This window comes from Rhinatrema bivittatum, chromosome 3 (genome assembly GCF_901001135.1).
Source record: "Rhinatrema bivittatum chromosome 3, aRhiBiv1.1, whole genome shotgun sequence".
Classification (NCBI taxonomy): Eukaryota; Metazoa; Chordata; class Amphibia; order Gymnophiona; family Rhinatrematidae; genus Rhinatrema; species Rhinatrema bivittatum.
In genome coordinates, this window is record NC_042617.1 from 537558557 (window position 1) to 537571622 (window position 13066).

General features: G+C 44.7%; 1 protein-coding gene across 1 annotated transcript in view; it reads left to right on the forward strand.

Annotated features, from left to right (window-relative positions):
- LOC115088259 (low density lipoprotein receptor adapter protein 1-B-like) overlaps positions 1–13066 on the forward strand; it is a 127403-nt gene that overhangs the window by 98784 nt on the left and 15553 nt on the right. The window lies entirely within an intron of this gene.

Here is a 13066-nt window from a genome sequence, read left to right on the forward strand (position 1 = left end):
CTATGGCCGCCGCCATTTTTCGGCGCCATTTTGGAAAATGGCGCCGGCTGAAGACGACAAGATTCAGAGCAGGAGCCCGTTCCGGACCGCTGCCGTTCCGGACCGCCGCTGGACCCGCAGGTTATTTAAGTTATTTGGGGGGGGGTTCGGGAGGGTGGGGGATTTAATTTAAAGGGTCGGGGGTGGGTTTTAGGGGGTTTTAGTGTGCCGGCTCACGATTCTAACGATTTATAACGATAAATCGTTAGAATCTGTATTGTATTGTGTTCCATAACGGTTTAAGACGATATTAAAATTATCGGACGATAATTTTAATCGTCCTAAAACGATTCACATCCCTAGTTTTTATACCTCTGCGAGCACCTGTGTGTCTGTGTGCTTGTTTTTGGACTTTGCACTAGCCATGTTGGACATCCCAGTGAGCGTGTGTGTATGCATTTCCTCTGTATGTGATAACGGATACTAATGTTCGGCAGCTTCAGCTGCTCCTGTCTTGGTACAGCTATATTTATTTTGTTCTGGATTGATGCAGCTGAGCTCCTCTCTCTCAGGTCGATACTCTAAGGCCGCGGTAGAAAGAGTGCGGCAGTGCCTGGCGCACCCTCATTCCCCGCACGCACAGTTCTCTTCACCTACCGCTCGATACTCTCTTCTAATTGCATGCAAATGCAAGCCACGTCTGCGAAGTGTTAGGGAAGCGTTAGGCCCGCGCAACCCATTTTACTGTATAGAGCGCCTATACAATAACCTGGGTGCTCGGGCCTAACGCTTCACGGCCACGCTGGTATCTGTCATTTCAAATGTCATTTGAAATGACAGTTACCAGGAAGTCGGGATTGCCGTCCCCTCTCCCCTCCTCCCGAAGCAAAAAAAAAAGTGAAAAAAAAAGTTGCGAGAGAGAGAGGGGAGAGGACGGCAATCCTACGCTCGGCGACTTACTTTTGCAGCCCCCTCCTCCGGACATCGTGGCTTCCCCCGTGCCAGTTCCCCTTCCCCTCCTCCTGAAGCAGGGCGCGAAAAGCGCGAAGCGACTTACTTTTGCAGCCCCCTCTGGACATTGGACGACCTCTCCTGCCTCCAGCTGCTCGCGAAGATGGACGCCTGCACGGCCGCTGAAGACGTGACGTCACGACGTTTGGCGTCACGGCATGTGACGTCACGTCTTCAGTGGCCGTGCAGGCGTCCATCTTCGCAAGCAGCAGGAGAGGTCGTCCGATGTCCGGAAGATGCTGCAAAAGGTGAGTCGCTTCGTCGCTTTACACTGCCAGTCCCTTCTTCCCTCCTCCCGAAGCAGGGCGCGAAAAGCAGCCTTGCTCCGGGAGGAGGGAAGAAGGGACTGGCAGTGTAAAGCGGCGAAGCGACTTACCTTTTGCAGCACCTTCCGGACATCGGATGACCTCTCCTGCCTCCAGCTGCTCGCGAAGATGGACGCCTGCACGGCCGCTGAAGACGTGACGTCACATGCCTGACGCCAAACGTCGTGAAGTCACGTCTTCAGCGGCCGTGCAGGCGTCCATCTTCGCGAGCAGCTGGAGGCAGGAGAGGTCGTCCGATGTCCGGAAGGGGCTGCAAAAAGTAAGTCGCTTCGCCGCTTTACACTGCCAGTCCCTTCTTCCCTCCTCCCGGAGCAAGGCTGCTTTTCGCGCCCTGCTTCGGGAGGAGGGGGAACTGGCACGGGGGAAGCCACGTTGTCCGGAGGAGGGGGGCTGCAAAAGTAAGTCGCCGAGCGTAGGATTGCCGTCCTCTCCCCTCTCTCTCGCAACTTCTTTTTTTCGCTTTTTTTTTTCTTTGGGAGGAGGGGGGAGGACTGGGGCTGCCCCGGAGGCCAGCATCCATGGACGCGGCCAGGGCAGGTGAGAGGGGGCTGGGGGAAAGCTTTCCGCCTACCCTTACCCCTGCCTCTAACGCAGGGGTAGGGGTAGGCGGTAAGTTAGCAGGTTAAACGCGGGGCAAAATGGCAGCGATAGTCGGGGCGCGCGTTACAGTATCGGAGGGGAATAGCTAATTCCTTCATTATACAGCTAATTCGTTCATTTACATATCATATACATGCTGCGTGCGGAAAGGGTTATGTGTCTGTTTTAAGAAGCGCTAAGGACGCGTGAAACTGGAGACTGTATCGCTGGATCGCCTTACGCGTCCGAATTGTGCGCTCCCAGCACGTTACAGACGGGAAATCTTCAACCGCACGTTACAGTATCGACCTGTCTATTGGCACATTAAGGGTCTTTTTTACTAGGAGGTATTAAAATCGGCTGTAACCCCACATTAATGTCTGATTTTTAATGTATGCATTAGACCTGATTTCAATGCTAGGTTTACTAAAGGGCTTAAAGCCTTCAGCAAATCTGGCATTAAAAATGTTTTTGTGATTTCTCTATTGCTGATGAATTACCAGTGCCCCGCTGGGAGATCCAATCCTCCCCCCCCCCCCCCCAGGTCACTATTAGGGGCTGCAACAAATTGATTCTTCCTCTGCCCTACCTCTCCCTCCCAAGTGACATCAAAGATCCATCCCTCCCCCTTCCAAAGTCAGAGATCATAGGTGCTGGTGACCTTCCCCCACCCAAGCCACAGATCATAGGTGCCACTTCTCCCCCCCCCCCCCCAAATAACATTATAGGTGTCAGTCACTCCCTCCCTCAAATGCCAGATCACAAAGGCTGGTACTTCTTTCTCCAAATGACATCAGAGGTGCCAGCCCCTCCCCAGTCCTAATTTTCTGATATCTTGAATACAAAGATTGATGTAGGAGGGAACCATGTTCCTTAGCACAATTTGCACTAACTGCATATCAGTATTAATGAAATGTTTAGCATGCATTTGCTTGCAATATGGTTCATTTAGATATTCTTTCTATTATGCTAGGATGTTATGCACTAATGTTAATATCCATTTAATCCATGTCAAGTGCCTGGGTTAGGTAATGCAGGTTTTTAATGCGCGTTAATGTGCTTTAGTAAATGGGCCTCTAAGGTTGCTGGTTCTGCTGTATTTTTAAATTGAGACTCGTAGGCCTCCTTGTGTAGATGTGCCCTCTGGTTCATCATGGCAAGTGTTACTTTCTTCTGTGGCTGGAGCAGCAGTGGCACACTGGGACTCCAGCACTGAATTTTTTGGTGTATCTGAGCTTCTGTTCTGGTTCTGTAAATTCCTGCCTTGCTGTAATTGGTTAGCTAAGCTCCGCCATTAGAAAGAGAGAGGATAATCTAGCTTGCCCTGAGTTGAAACAGCAGAGATGGAAATACCCGCAGTACCTAAATGTAATCCGCTTTGAAGTGTCAAAAAGCGGAATACTAAATAAATAAATAAATAAATAAATAGGGGAAGCGGAGCCTTGCTTTATAAGCACTGCAGATATTTCATATCTGAAGTGTGTACATGTAACTCAGTTGCCAAGAGGTAGAATCCACAGGCTTGAACGCATTATTACTCTGAAGTTTGTGTGTGTGTGTGTGTGTGGGGGGGGGGGGGGGGGTGGAGGGGGGAAAGGAGAGAGACTGCAAGGGTAAGTGGTTAGAGGGAGGAGGGACTATAGAGGGGGCAGTATGTTTGGCCAGGATGAAGAGGGGAAAATGTGGGTTCTTGCTGTACAGTATATGAAGCTTGTGTTAAAAACATGACAGGTTTATAGTTGTGTTGTGAGTGTATGCCGCATGTGTACAGGTTGTGGCTTAAGCATCAGTGAAGTGAGTCCTATAATTCCCAGGCTTCTCACTAGTTAAGTCTTTGCACCAGTGTGGTAAAATTAAAGTTCAATCATCTCTCTGTCGTTTACTTCACGGTGTTGGACAACTTGTGGAAGTCATCTGCAAGCCAACACTGTATGCCACTTAGTTGCTAATTTGGGGTGATGGAGGATCACTGGTGTGAAGGTTTCTACAGTATGGGGATTCAAGACTGACAGATCCAACAAAAAGGCAGGGAGTGCGGAAACATTGATCATCTCTTTCTCCACCTCTCTTGCTTTCCTTTGCATATTTTCGTTATAAGCTGGGAATCTTCTCCTCTAACTGGAGACAGGGTGGTCATGGCCTGTGTAGCACGTCTCCCGGCATGGGATTCCTCTGCATGAAGCAATAATCTCCAGGTCCAATAATACAATTAAATGCAATATCTACTTGCAAGCACTATAAAAATACATCCGTTAAAGCAAGAATTCTTTCTTTGGATTAAGAAATAAAATTTCTTTATACTGGCTGCATTGTGTGTGCCTCCCTTGACTTGCAGTCAGAGCAAGAATCTCTAACGAATATTCAGAGCTCTGCTGCCAACTGAATAGCCATAAATTAATTAATGAAAATAGTCTTTTCAGGAAACCGAGCCCTGGCGAGTAATGAAACCATTCAGTCACATGCGGACATTATAGCTAGAGACAGGTGCAAAACCTTAACCTCCAGTCACAAGCTGCACAGAAATCTGGGGAGGACCTCACACGTTGGGGTTTCATGATCATAATCCAGAGCTGCATGAAAGCATATTGGAAAAAAAGCACTGGAAAACTGTTACACATGAATTGATTTTCGGCATTTATTGGGTGCCTTACAAAACGTAACCATCTACACCAGTAGGAGGCAGTCCATAGCGATATGAAGGACGGCCAAAAACTGGACACTGCATTAAGGGAAGGTGAGCTTGAACAAATGCATTTGGAGTTTGTTTTTGAAGGTAGCCAACTCAAATAAATTGTAACTATGCATATATAATACCAATATACTGTTAGTTTTCCCCACCACTTATTAAAGATCGACATTTTAAATTGTTTAGCCTGTTTGGTTCCATTGGAAGAAGGCTTCGCTAACATAGGCCCTAAGTCTATGGCTAGTGCAAGCCAGTTTGCACTTGTTTGTGTCTGTCTCCTATTTTGGGGACATTCCATGCCACAAAGCAGTTGAAGTCAGATGCATAAAGCTTTATTATTCATTCCGAAAAGGGGCCAAGCTAATATATGAACTACCATATGGGATCAGACCAAGGATTAATGAACCCCAGTATCCTGTTTCCAACAGTGGCTGATCCAGGTCACAAGTACCTGGCAGGATTCCAGATAGTAGCTAGATTCCATGCTGCCTACATCTAGGAATAAGCAATGGCTTTCTCCAATTCTACCTGGTTAATAATAGTTTATGGACTTTTCTTCCAGGATCTTTTTCAAACCTTTTCTAAATCAACTGCATTAACTACCTTTAACTCATCCTCTGGCATTGAATTCCAGAGCTTAATTGTGAGTTGAGCAAAAAAATATTTACTTTGATTTGTTTTAAATGTGCTACTTAGTGACTTCAAGGAATTTCCCCTAGTCTATATTTTTTGAAACAGTAAACCAATTTGCATTTACCCATTCCAATCCACACATGATTTTTTTTTTAACTTTATAAATTTCGTAACAAGTCAATACTTGAAAAGAAAACCAATATTGAGGTTACAGAAAGAAGAAAAACAAAAAACATCTCAAAAGTTACATTAGTTAACCAAAACTGGGGGATCCAAAAACATTATACCACAAAGGGAAGGGAACAAGAAGCAAAAAAAAATAAAATAGGAAAATTAACATATGCCATCTGTAAGATTCATGGACCCTTGTTGCTGGAGTAAGGTTGACTCAACCTATAGGGAAGGCCCTGTAGGTACTCACCAACAGCTGGTGGACCTTGGCTGAGAAGAGCAGGGTCAGGAGCTTCACCTATACAACCCCTATCCCTTGGGTTGAGCCCTCAGGTTCCTGGGGCCGGCATGGCGAGAGTCTCTTGGGAGTAGGCAAGGGCATAGGTCCGGAGTCAGACTAGGGTTAGAGGCAGGTGGCAGACGAGAATGGCGAAGGTCCAGGCTAAGGTTGATGGCTGGCAGCAGACAAGGATGGTCAGAGTCCAGTCTGAGATTAGAGGCAGGGGGAAGGAAAGAATGGTCAAAGTCCAGGCTAAGGTCAAATCCAGAAGGCAGTCCAAGGGAAGCAAGGAAATCAAGGGGATGGATGGCGACCACAGGGCAGGACAGGAGGCAAAGGTGGATAAGACAAGGTTGGGCAAATGCAAAAGGCTGAACTGGAGAGACAAGGTAGGAACTGGAGCAGGAATGCAGAATGAAGCAGCAACTCACACTGCACACTAGATGCTGGTAACCCGTTGCTGAGGCAAAGAGAAGGCAGCAGGAAAGTCCTTAAACAGGGCTCTGGAAGTGACATCATGGGGGTGCTGCAGCCTGCTCCTGTCATGGGCCCTTAAATCTGGTGAGGCTGGCCGTGCATGCACCTAAGGATGCGTGCAGATGGCTGAGGCGACATCCTGCTGCAAAGGAGGAGATTGGCGTCCACTACAGGAGGGAGGCCCAGGTGACTGGTGGTGTTGGGGTGAATGGCGCAGCTCGCAGATAGGCTCCACGAGCCATGAAACGTAATACCATCCTGACAATAATTACTTAAAGAGTGCAGAGAACCTACTGAATACAGCCCCATTACTACCCCCACCCACAGACTAATGTAAATCTAAAAAGAAGTGCAACTGAGCTGGTTCATAGAAAACATGGGAAACATTTTGCCATCTAATAAAGCACTTATAAGGATGTCTAATAACAAAAAAACCCCAATGACAATAACCTACTGGCACATAACCAACAACCCTTTCAGAGAGGTGAAGAGTGGAGGAGTAGCCTAGTGGTTAGAGCAGTGGGCTGTAAACCAGGAGACCAGTGTTTGAGTCCCACTGTCACTCCTTGTGACCTTGGGCAAGTCACTTTACCCTCTATTACCTCAGGTTCAAACTTAGATTATAAGCCCACTGGGGATAGGGAAATACCTACAGTACCTGAATAGAATCCACTTTGAAGTGCTGTGGAATATAAATAAAATAAACAGAAGAGAAAAATAGGAAAAACAGCAGCACTACTAAACCCAACTTTAAAAAGGCACAAACACAGATGCCATCTTGGATCCCCCCTCCACTCATGAGTTTTCAGACCTCTAATCATATCTCCCCACAGCCGTCTCCTTTCCAAGCTGAGGAGCCCTAACCTCTTAAGCTTTTTTTTCTTAAAGGAGCATATCCTTTATCATTTTGATCACCCTTCTCTGTACCTTTTCCAGTTCAGCTACATCTTTTTTGAGAAAGGCCAACCAGAATTTCATACAGTTATGTAGGTGTGGTTGCACTATGGAATGATACAGAGATATTATGATATTCTCCGTTCCTTTCCTAAGCCAAGGATTTCAATGTATTGCCCACAGTGATGCCTGGATCCTTTCACTGAGTGGCGACACCTGACGTGGAACCTAACCTTGTAACTACAGCTTAGATTATTTTTCTCTATGTGCATCACTTTGCATGTGTCTACATTAAATTTCATTTGCCATTTGGATGCCCAGTCTCCCAGTCTCACAAGGGCCTCCTGCAATTTCTCACAATCCACTTGATATTATTTATTTTATTTATTTATTTAGATTTTTTTATATACCGGCATTCATGACCAGGTCACATCATGCTGGTTTACATAGAAACAAGGGGTGAATCGAACAGTAGAACTAAACTGGTGCGAGGGGGAGCAGTTACAAAAAACAGGGGTATAGAACTGGGAGAGGAGGAAAAGAAGAACGGGGAGGAGTAAAAGAACTGTATGGGGATAAGATAAATAACTTAGTGATTATTTACAGAACCAAATGGAAGCATTGTTAAAGGAATTGGAGGCGGTTATGAGTTGTCCGGGATATAATTTTGTGTCATCTGCAAATTTGATCACCTCATTCCCTTTTCTAGATCATTTAAAAATATATTAAAAAGTACTGGTCCCAGTTCAGATCCCTGGGGCAACCCACAATTTACCTTCCTCCATTCAGAAAACTGACCATTTAACCCTAGTCTCTGTTTTCCTGTCTTTTAAACAGTTTGCAGTCCACAAGAGGACATTGCCCCCTATCCCCTGACATTTAGGGGCAGATTTTAAAAGGCCTGTGTGCGTGCGTAAACCCCGGATTGCGCACAAGTGCTGGGCCTCTTCAAAGGGGTGGGCTGGGGGGGCATAGTCTGGGTGGGACAGAGGCCAGCCGGGACAGCGGAAGTGCATGCCGGCAGCCCGCCGTGGCTGGTGTGCATAAATTACTTCTGATCCTGAGGAGCAGCAAGTAATAAAATAAGAAAAATCAGGCAAGGTAAATTAGTTTTAGGGGATGGGGAGGATAGGGGAAGGGGAAGGAAGGTTAGGCAGGGGGTTAGGGAAGTTCCTTAATTGGAGTGGACTGGGAGGGAACTGGGGAAGCCCGGATTGCATCACTGCGCAGAAATTGCAAATGTTCACTCCCCATTGCGCGCACCGCACATGTGTGCACAGCCACCCGATTTTATAATATGCATGCGCGTTATAAAATTGGCGCATCCATGTAATAATTTGGTTAGAGCAGTGGGCTATGAGCCAGGAGACCAGGTTTTGAGTCCTGTTGTCGCTCCTTGGCAAGTCACTTTACCCTCCATTGCCTCAGGTACAAACTTAGATTGTAAGCCCTCTGGGGATAGGGAAATACCTACAATACCTGAATGAAATCCACTTTGAAGCGCTGAAAAAAAAAAGTGCGAAAAGCGGAATATAAATCTAAAATAAAAAAATTAAAATCTACCCCTTAGTTTCCTGATGAGTCTCTCATGAGGGACTTTATCAAAAGTCTTCTGAAAATCCAGATACACTATATCCACCAGCTCACCATTATCCACATGTTTATTCACCCTTCAAAAAATGTAGAAAATTGGTGAGGCAAGATTTCCGCTGGGTAAGTCCATGTTGGCTATGTCCCATAAACCATGTCTTTCTATATGTTCAGTCATTTTTTTCTTTTAAAATCGGTTCAACCATTTGTCCCAGCTCTGAAGTCAGGCTCTGTTAGTTTTTGGTTTCCTGCTGCTCTGTTGTGCAGCTGGAGCCCTGGAATCTCCCAGCAGGTTGGGCAGAGCTAGTGCTGCTCTGGTGTGAGTGAATGGATAGGAATTGCAGTGTTGGCAAAGCCTTGACATGCCATTGTAATACAAACACGTTTTAATCTTGTGCCTACTCAAAATGTTTCTGGATATTACTCTCTCTCTAATAAATGTGCTGCACCTTTCTGCCTTATTTACAGTTTGAGCGTTCATCAGGGTCGTTAATTATGGCAAATAATTTAATGACCAAGCCATGTTCCATTCCTGAAATATTTCAGCAGAAGTATTACCTGAGAGTTCCACAGGAGGGTGCCCTGACTTCAGAATTCACAGATGGTCTTACATAGTTCTGTATATGTATTTATTCTGTACTTTATATTTCAATCTTTTTATTGTACATATAAAGCAGTACATAATAAATTCTTTTACACACTATGCCCGTAAGCAGTATTCAAAAAACATTTAGTATTTTACTTTTTTCACCTACTGCCCTCCCTTCCCACCCAGCTCTAGGGCAGCCCAAACAGGGTCATACCATCAACCCATTCCTCTCATAGGGAAAGTGGAGGAATGTGGACCCCTGTTTTATTCCTTAAACATTATTAATCACCATAATTTGGCCTCTATGTAGCAGGGATTTTATGTAATCATCCCATATGTCCAGACATCTTTTTTTACACTTGGGCAAGCCATCTTCCTGTAACATTTCTCCATAACCACCAAATCACAGATAGAATTTCATCATTGCATCATTGCAGAAGACTCCTCAGACCCCCAAAACCGGTGTGTGCATTTATTTATTTATTTTTTTGCTAAGACAAACCCTCTCCTTAATCACATTTTCTTATTCTTTAATTCCAGGTGGAACCGCCAAAAGATCATAAAACAGTATCAACGATTTATTTATTTTGCCTTACTGAACACTTTAAAATGCTTTCTATCTCCTACTTGTACAAATTGATGGTGTATATGGAAATTCAGCCATTTAGAAGGATAACTTGCAAGTTATCCATCTAAATGGCAAGTTTGTTTATTATTCAGCCCCTTATCCAGCTAGATTTTAGCAAGATATGTCATTATCCATCTAAACTCTAGCCAGATAAAAAAAAAAGAGGACTTCCGGGGGTGATTTGGGGACAGGTTAAGTGTTCTGGCTAACTTAGCCAATTTTTAATTAGAACTGGCTAAGTTATCCAGCCTTGCGTGACCAGATAACTTGCTACTTAACCGGATATCCAGCTAAGTAGCATAGTGCAATAATTGAAAAAAAGAAAAAAGTAAAGGAACCTGTGGCTCGATTTCCTCTCTCCAACCCACCAAGTCTCATAGATGGCCTTACTGGGCCATGCGCCCCCAGCCCACATCGCCTCTGAAATATTTTAATTGCTCCTGGTTCCACATATTTATTTATTTATTTGTTTATTTATTTATTTATTTATTTAAGGCTTTTATATACCGATGTTCCTGTACTAGTACATATCACGTTGGTTTACATAGAACCAAAGTTGGAAATTACATCAAACAAGAGGGTACAGATAACAGGGCTAACTTCGTATGAACTTATAGATAAAGCAGCGAACGACTTAAAATAAAATAAAATAATTATAAATATAAGTATAAATATACAAAATATAAATAAACATAAACATTCAACAAACTTGGATTTACGCAGACTTGAAAAGCATGAATGCATTATAACATACTGCTTGCGGGGAAATAATGAGATTAAATTATAAGATTAAATGGTTACGGCGTCAGACATCTCGCATCATCGTGAATCTGACCCTGAGGGAGAAACCTTTAAGTGACGGCTTTTGTGAAAAGCCAAGGTTTGAGCTTCTTTTTGAACGTCCGACTACAAGTTTCTAGCCGAAGGTCTGTGGGAAGGGCATTCCAGTGAGACGGGCTGGCGGTCAAGAATGCACGTTTCTTGAGCGATGACTTGGCTGGAGATACATATAAGGTGCCTAAGTAGCTGGATCTGATTGGTCTCGATGATGCGTGGGGACGAAGTGGGTCACTTAGATTTAGCGAAGTTTGGGAATGAATGGTCTTGTGGGTTATGGTTAGTACTTTGAATATGATTCTACATTTAATAGGGAGCCAGTGTAGGTTCTTTAGAATAGGTGTGATGTGTTCTCCTCTACTAGAGTTGGTTAGGATCCTGGCAGCTGAGTTCTGCAGCATTTGTAATGGTTTGGTGGTGATAGCTGGGAGGCCAATTAGCAGAGAGTCGCAATAGTCAATTTTTGAAAATAGAATAGTTTGGAGGACTGTTCTAAAGTCCTGAAAGTGGAGGAGAGGTTTTAGCTTTTTCAATATGTGTAGCTTGTGAAAACATTCTTTCGTAGTGTTTGTGACAAATTTTTTGAGATTCAGCCTATTGTCGATAGTAACGCCAAGGTCTCTTACGTGAGTGGGGGAGATCATTAGCGGTGTGATTAGATTGTTGGCAGCCTGACAGTTGTCATCCAGGGTGATCAGCATAAGCTCCATTTTTGCAGTATTGAGAACTAAGTTAAGGCTAGTGAGGAGGGAATTTATGGACTGTAGACAGTTGTTCCAGAAATTGATGGTGTTGGAGATAGATTCAGTGATAGGCAACAGGATCTGGACGTCGTCGGAGTATATGAAGTGTGTGATCTTTAGACTTGAGAGCAGATGACATAGTGGGAGAAGATAAATGTTAAACAGGGTTGGGGAGAGGGAGGATCTTGTGGGACTCCAAGAGTGGACTTGACCGGGTGTGATTCCTTGTTGCTTATTCTGACCTTGTATGTCCTATTGTTAAGGAATGATCTGAACCATTCAAGGGCTGATCCTGAGATGCCTATGTCTGAGAGCCGGTTGATGAGGATAGAATGCTTTACAGTGTCGAAAGCTGCAGATATATCGAGAAGTGCCAGGAGGTAGGGGGTCTTTTTCTCCAAGCCGGAAAGGACTCTGTCCGTCAATGAGATTAAGAGGGATTTCATGCTGAGGGATTTGCGGAATCCGAATTGGGCTGTTGTGAGAATCTTGTGGTCTTCTAGGAATTCTGACAACTGTTTGTTAACTATTCTCTCCATGAGTTTGGCGACAAACGGTAGGTTAGCGATGGGGCGGAAATTGGCTGGGTCTGCAGGGTTCAGGTTGGGTTTCTTGAGGAGAGGTTTTGAGAGTGGCTAGTTTCAGCGGGTCTGGTACAAATCCTTGTGTTAGCGAGCGGTTGATGATCTCTGCTAAGTGCTTTGCAATGATGTTTGGGGTGGTGAGTAGTAATTTAGATGGAATGGCGTCTATCGGATGAGTGGAAGGTTTCATCTTTTTGAGAATTGATTCAATTTCGAGTGAGGAAGTGAGTTCGAAGGATTCTAGGTTTGCTTTCTGGCTGAGGGGGGGGGGGGAGTAGAGAGGGGGCGGTTCTGTATTACACGTAGCCAGAGGTGCTATTAGCCTGAGGATTTTGTTTTCGAAGAATTGTGCAAGTTCAGAGCATCTGGATTGAGCTTGGTCATCAGGGATAACTGGTGAAGTGGGTTTTGTGAGCTCTGATACATATGAGAACAGTGCTTTGGCATCGAAGGCAAAATTGTGAATTTTGTGTGCATAATAATCTCTCTTTGTGCGAAGGATGTTGTTTCTGTAGCTGTGCATGAGGGTTTTGTACTCATTTAGAGTAATGTTAGATGGTCTCTTTCGCCATGCGTGTTCTTTTTTTCTCAGTTCTAGTTTGATGTTTTTTAGTTCTTGAGTGAACCATGGTTTTTTGTTTTTACAGGATGGGTCGAGCTCTTTAGTTTTTAAGGGGCATAGTTTTTCTGCCACCTTGTTTGTGATGCTCTGCCATGTAGAGATGGCTGTTTCTGCGTCTGAAAGGTCGAGGTTAGTGAGTTCCGATGAAAGATGGGAGCTAAGGTCTATCATGGAGCAAGAGTTCCTGTAATGAATTGTGGTTTTGGTGATTGGTGACACAGGGTTGTCAGTAATACAGAAATCTGCTGTGATCATTAGATGGTCTGACCATGGGATAGGGGAGCAAAGAGGCGGGGAAGATAGTGTAAGGCCGAAATTTATGAATATAAGGTCCAGTGTGTGCCCCGCTTTGTGTGTGGGACTTTTAACAATTTGTGAGAATCCCATAGCCTTGAAGGAGGATAGTAGCATTTCGCAGTTGGAGGATAGGGGGATTG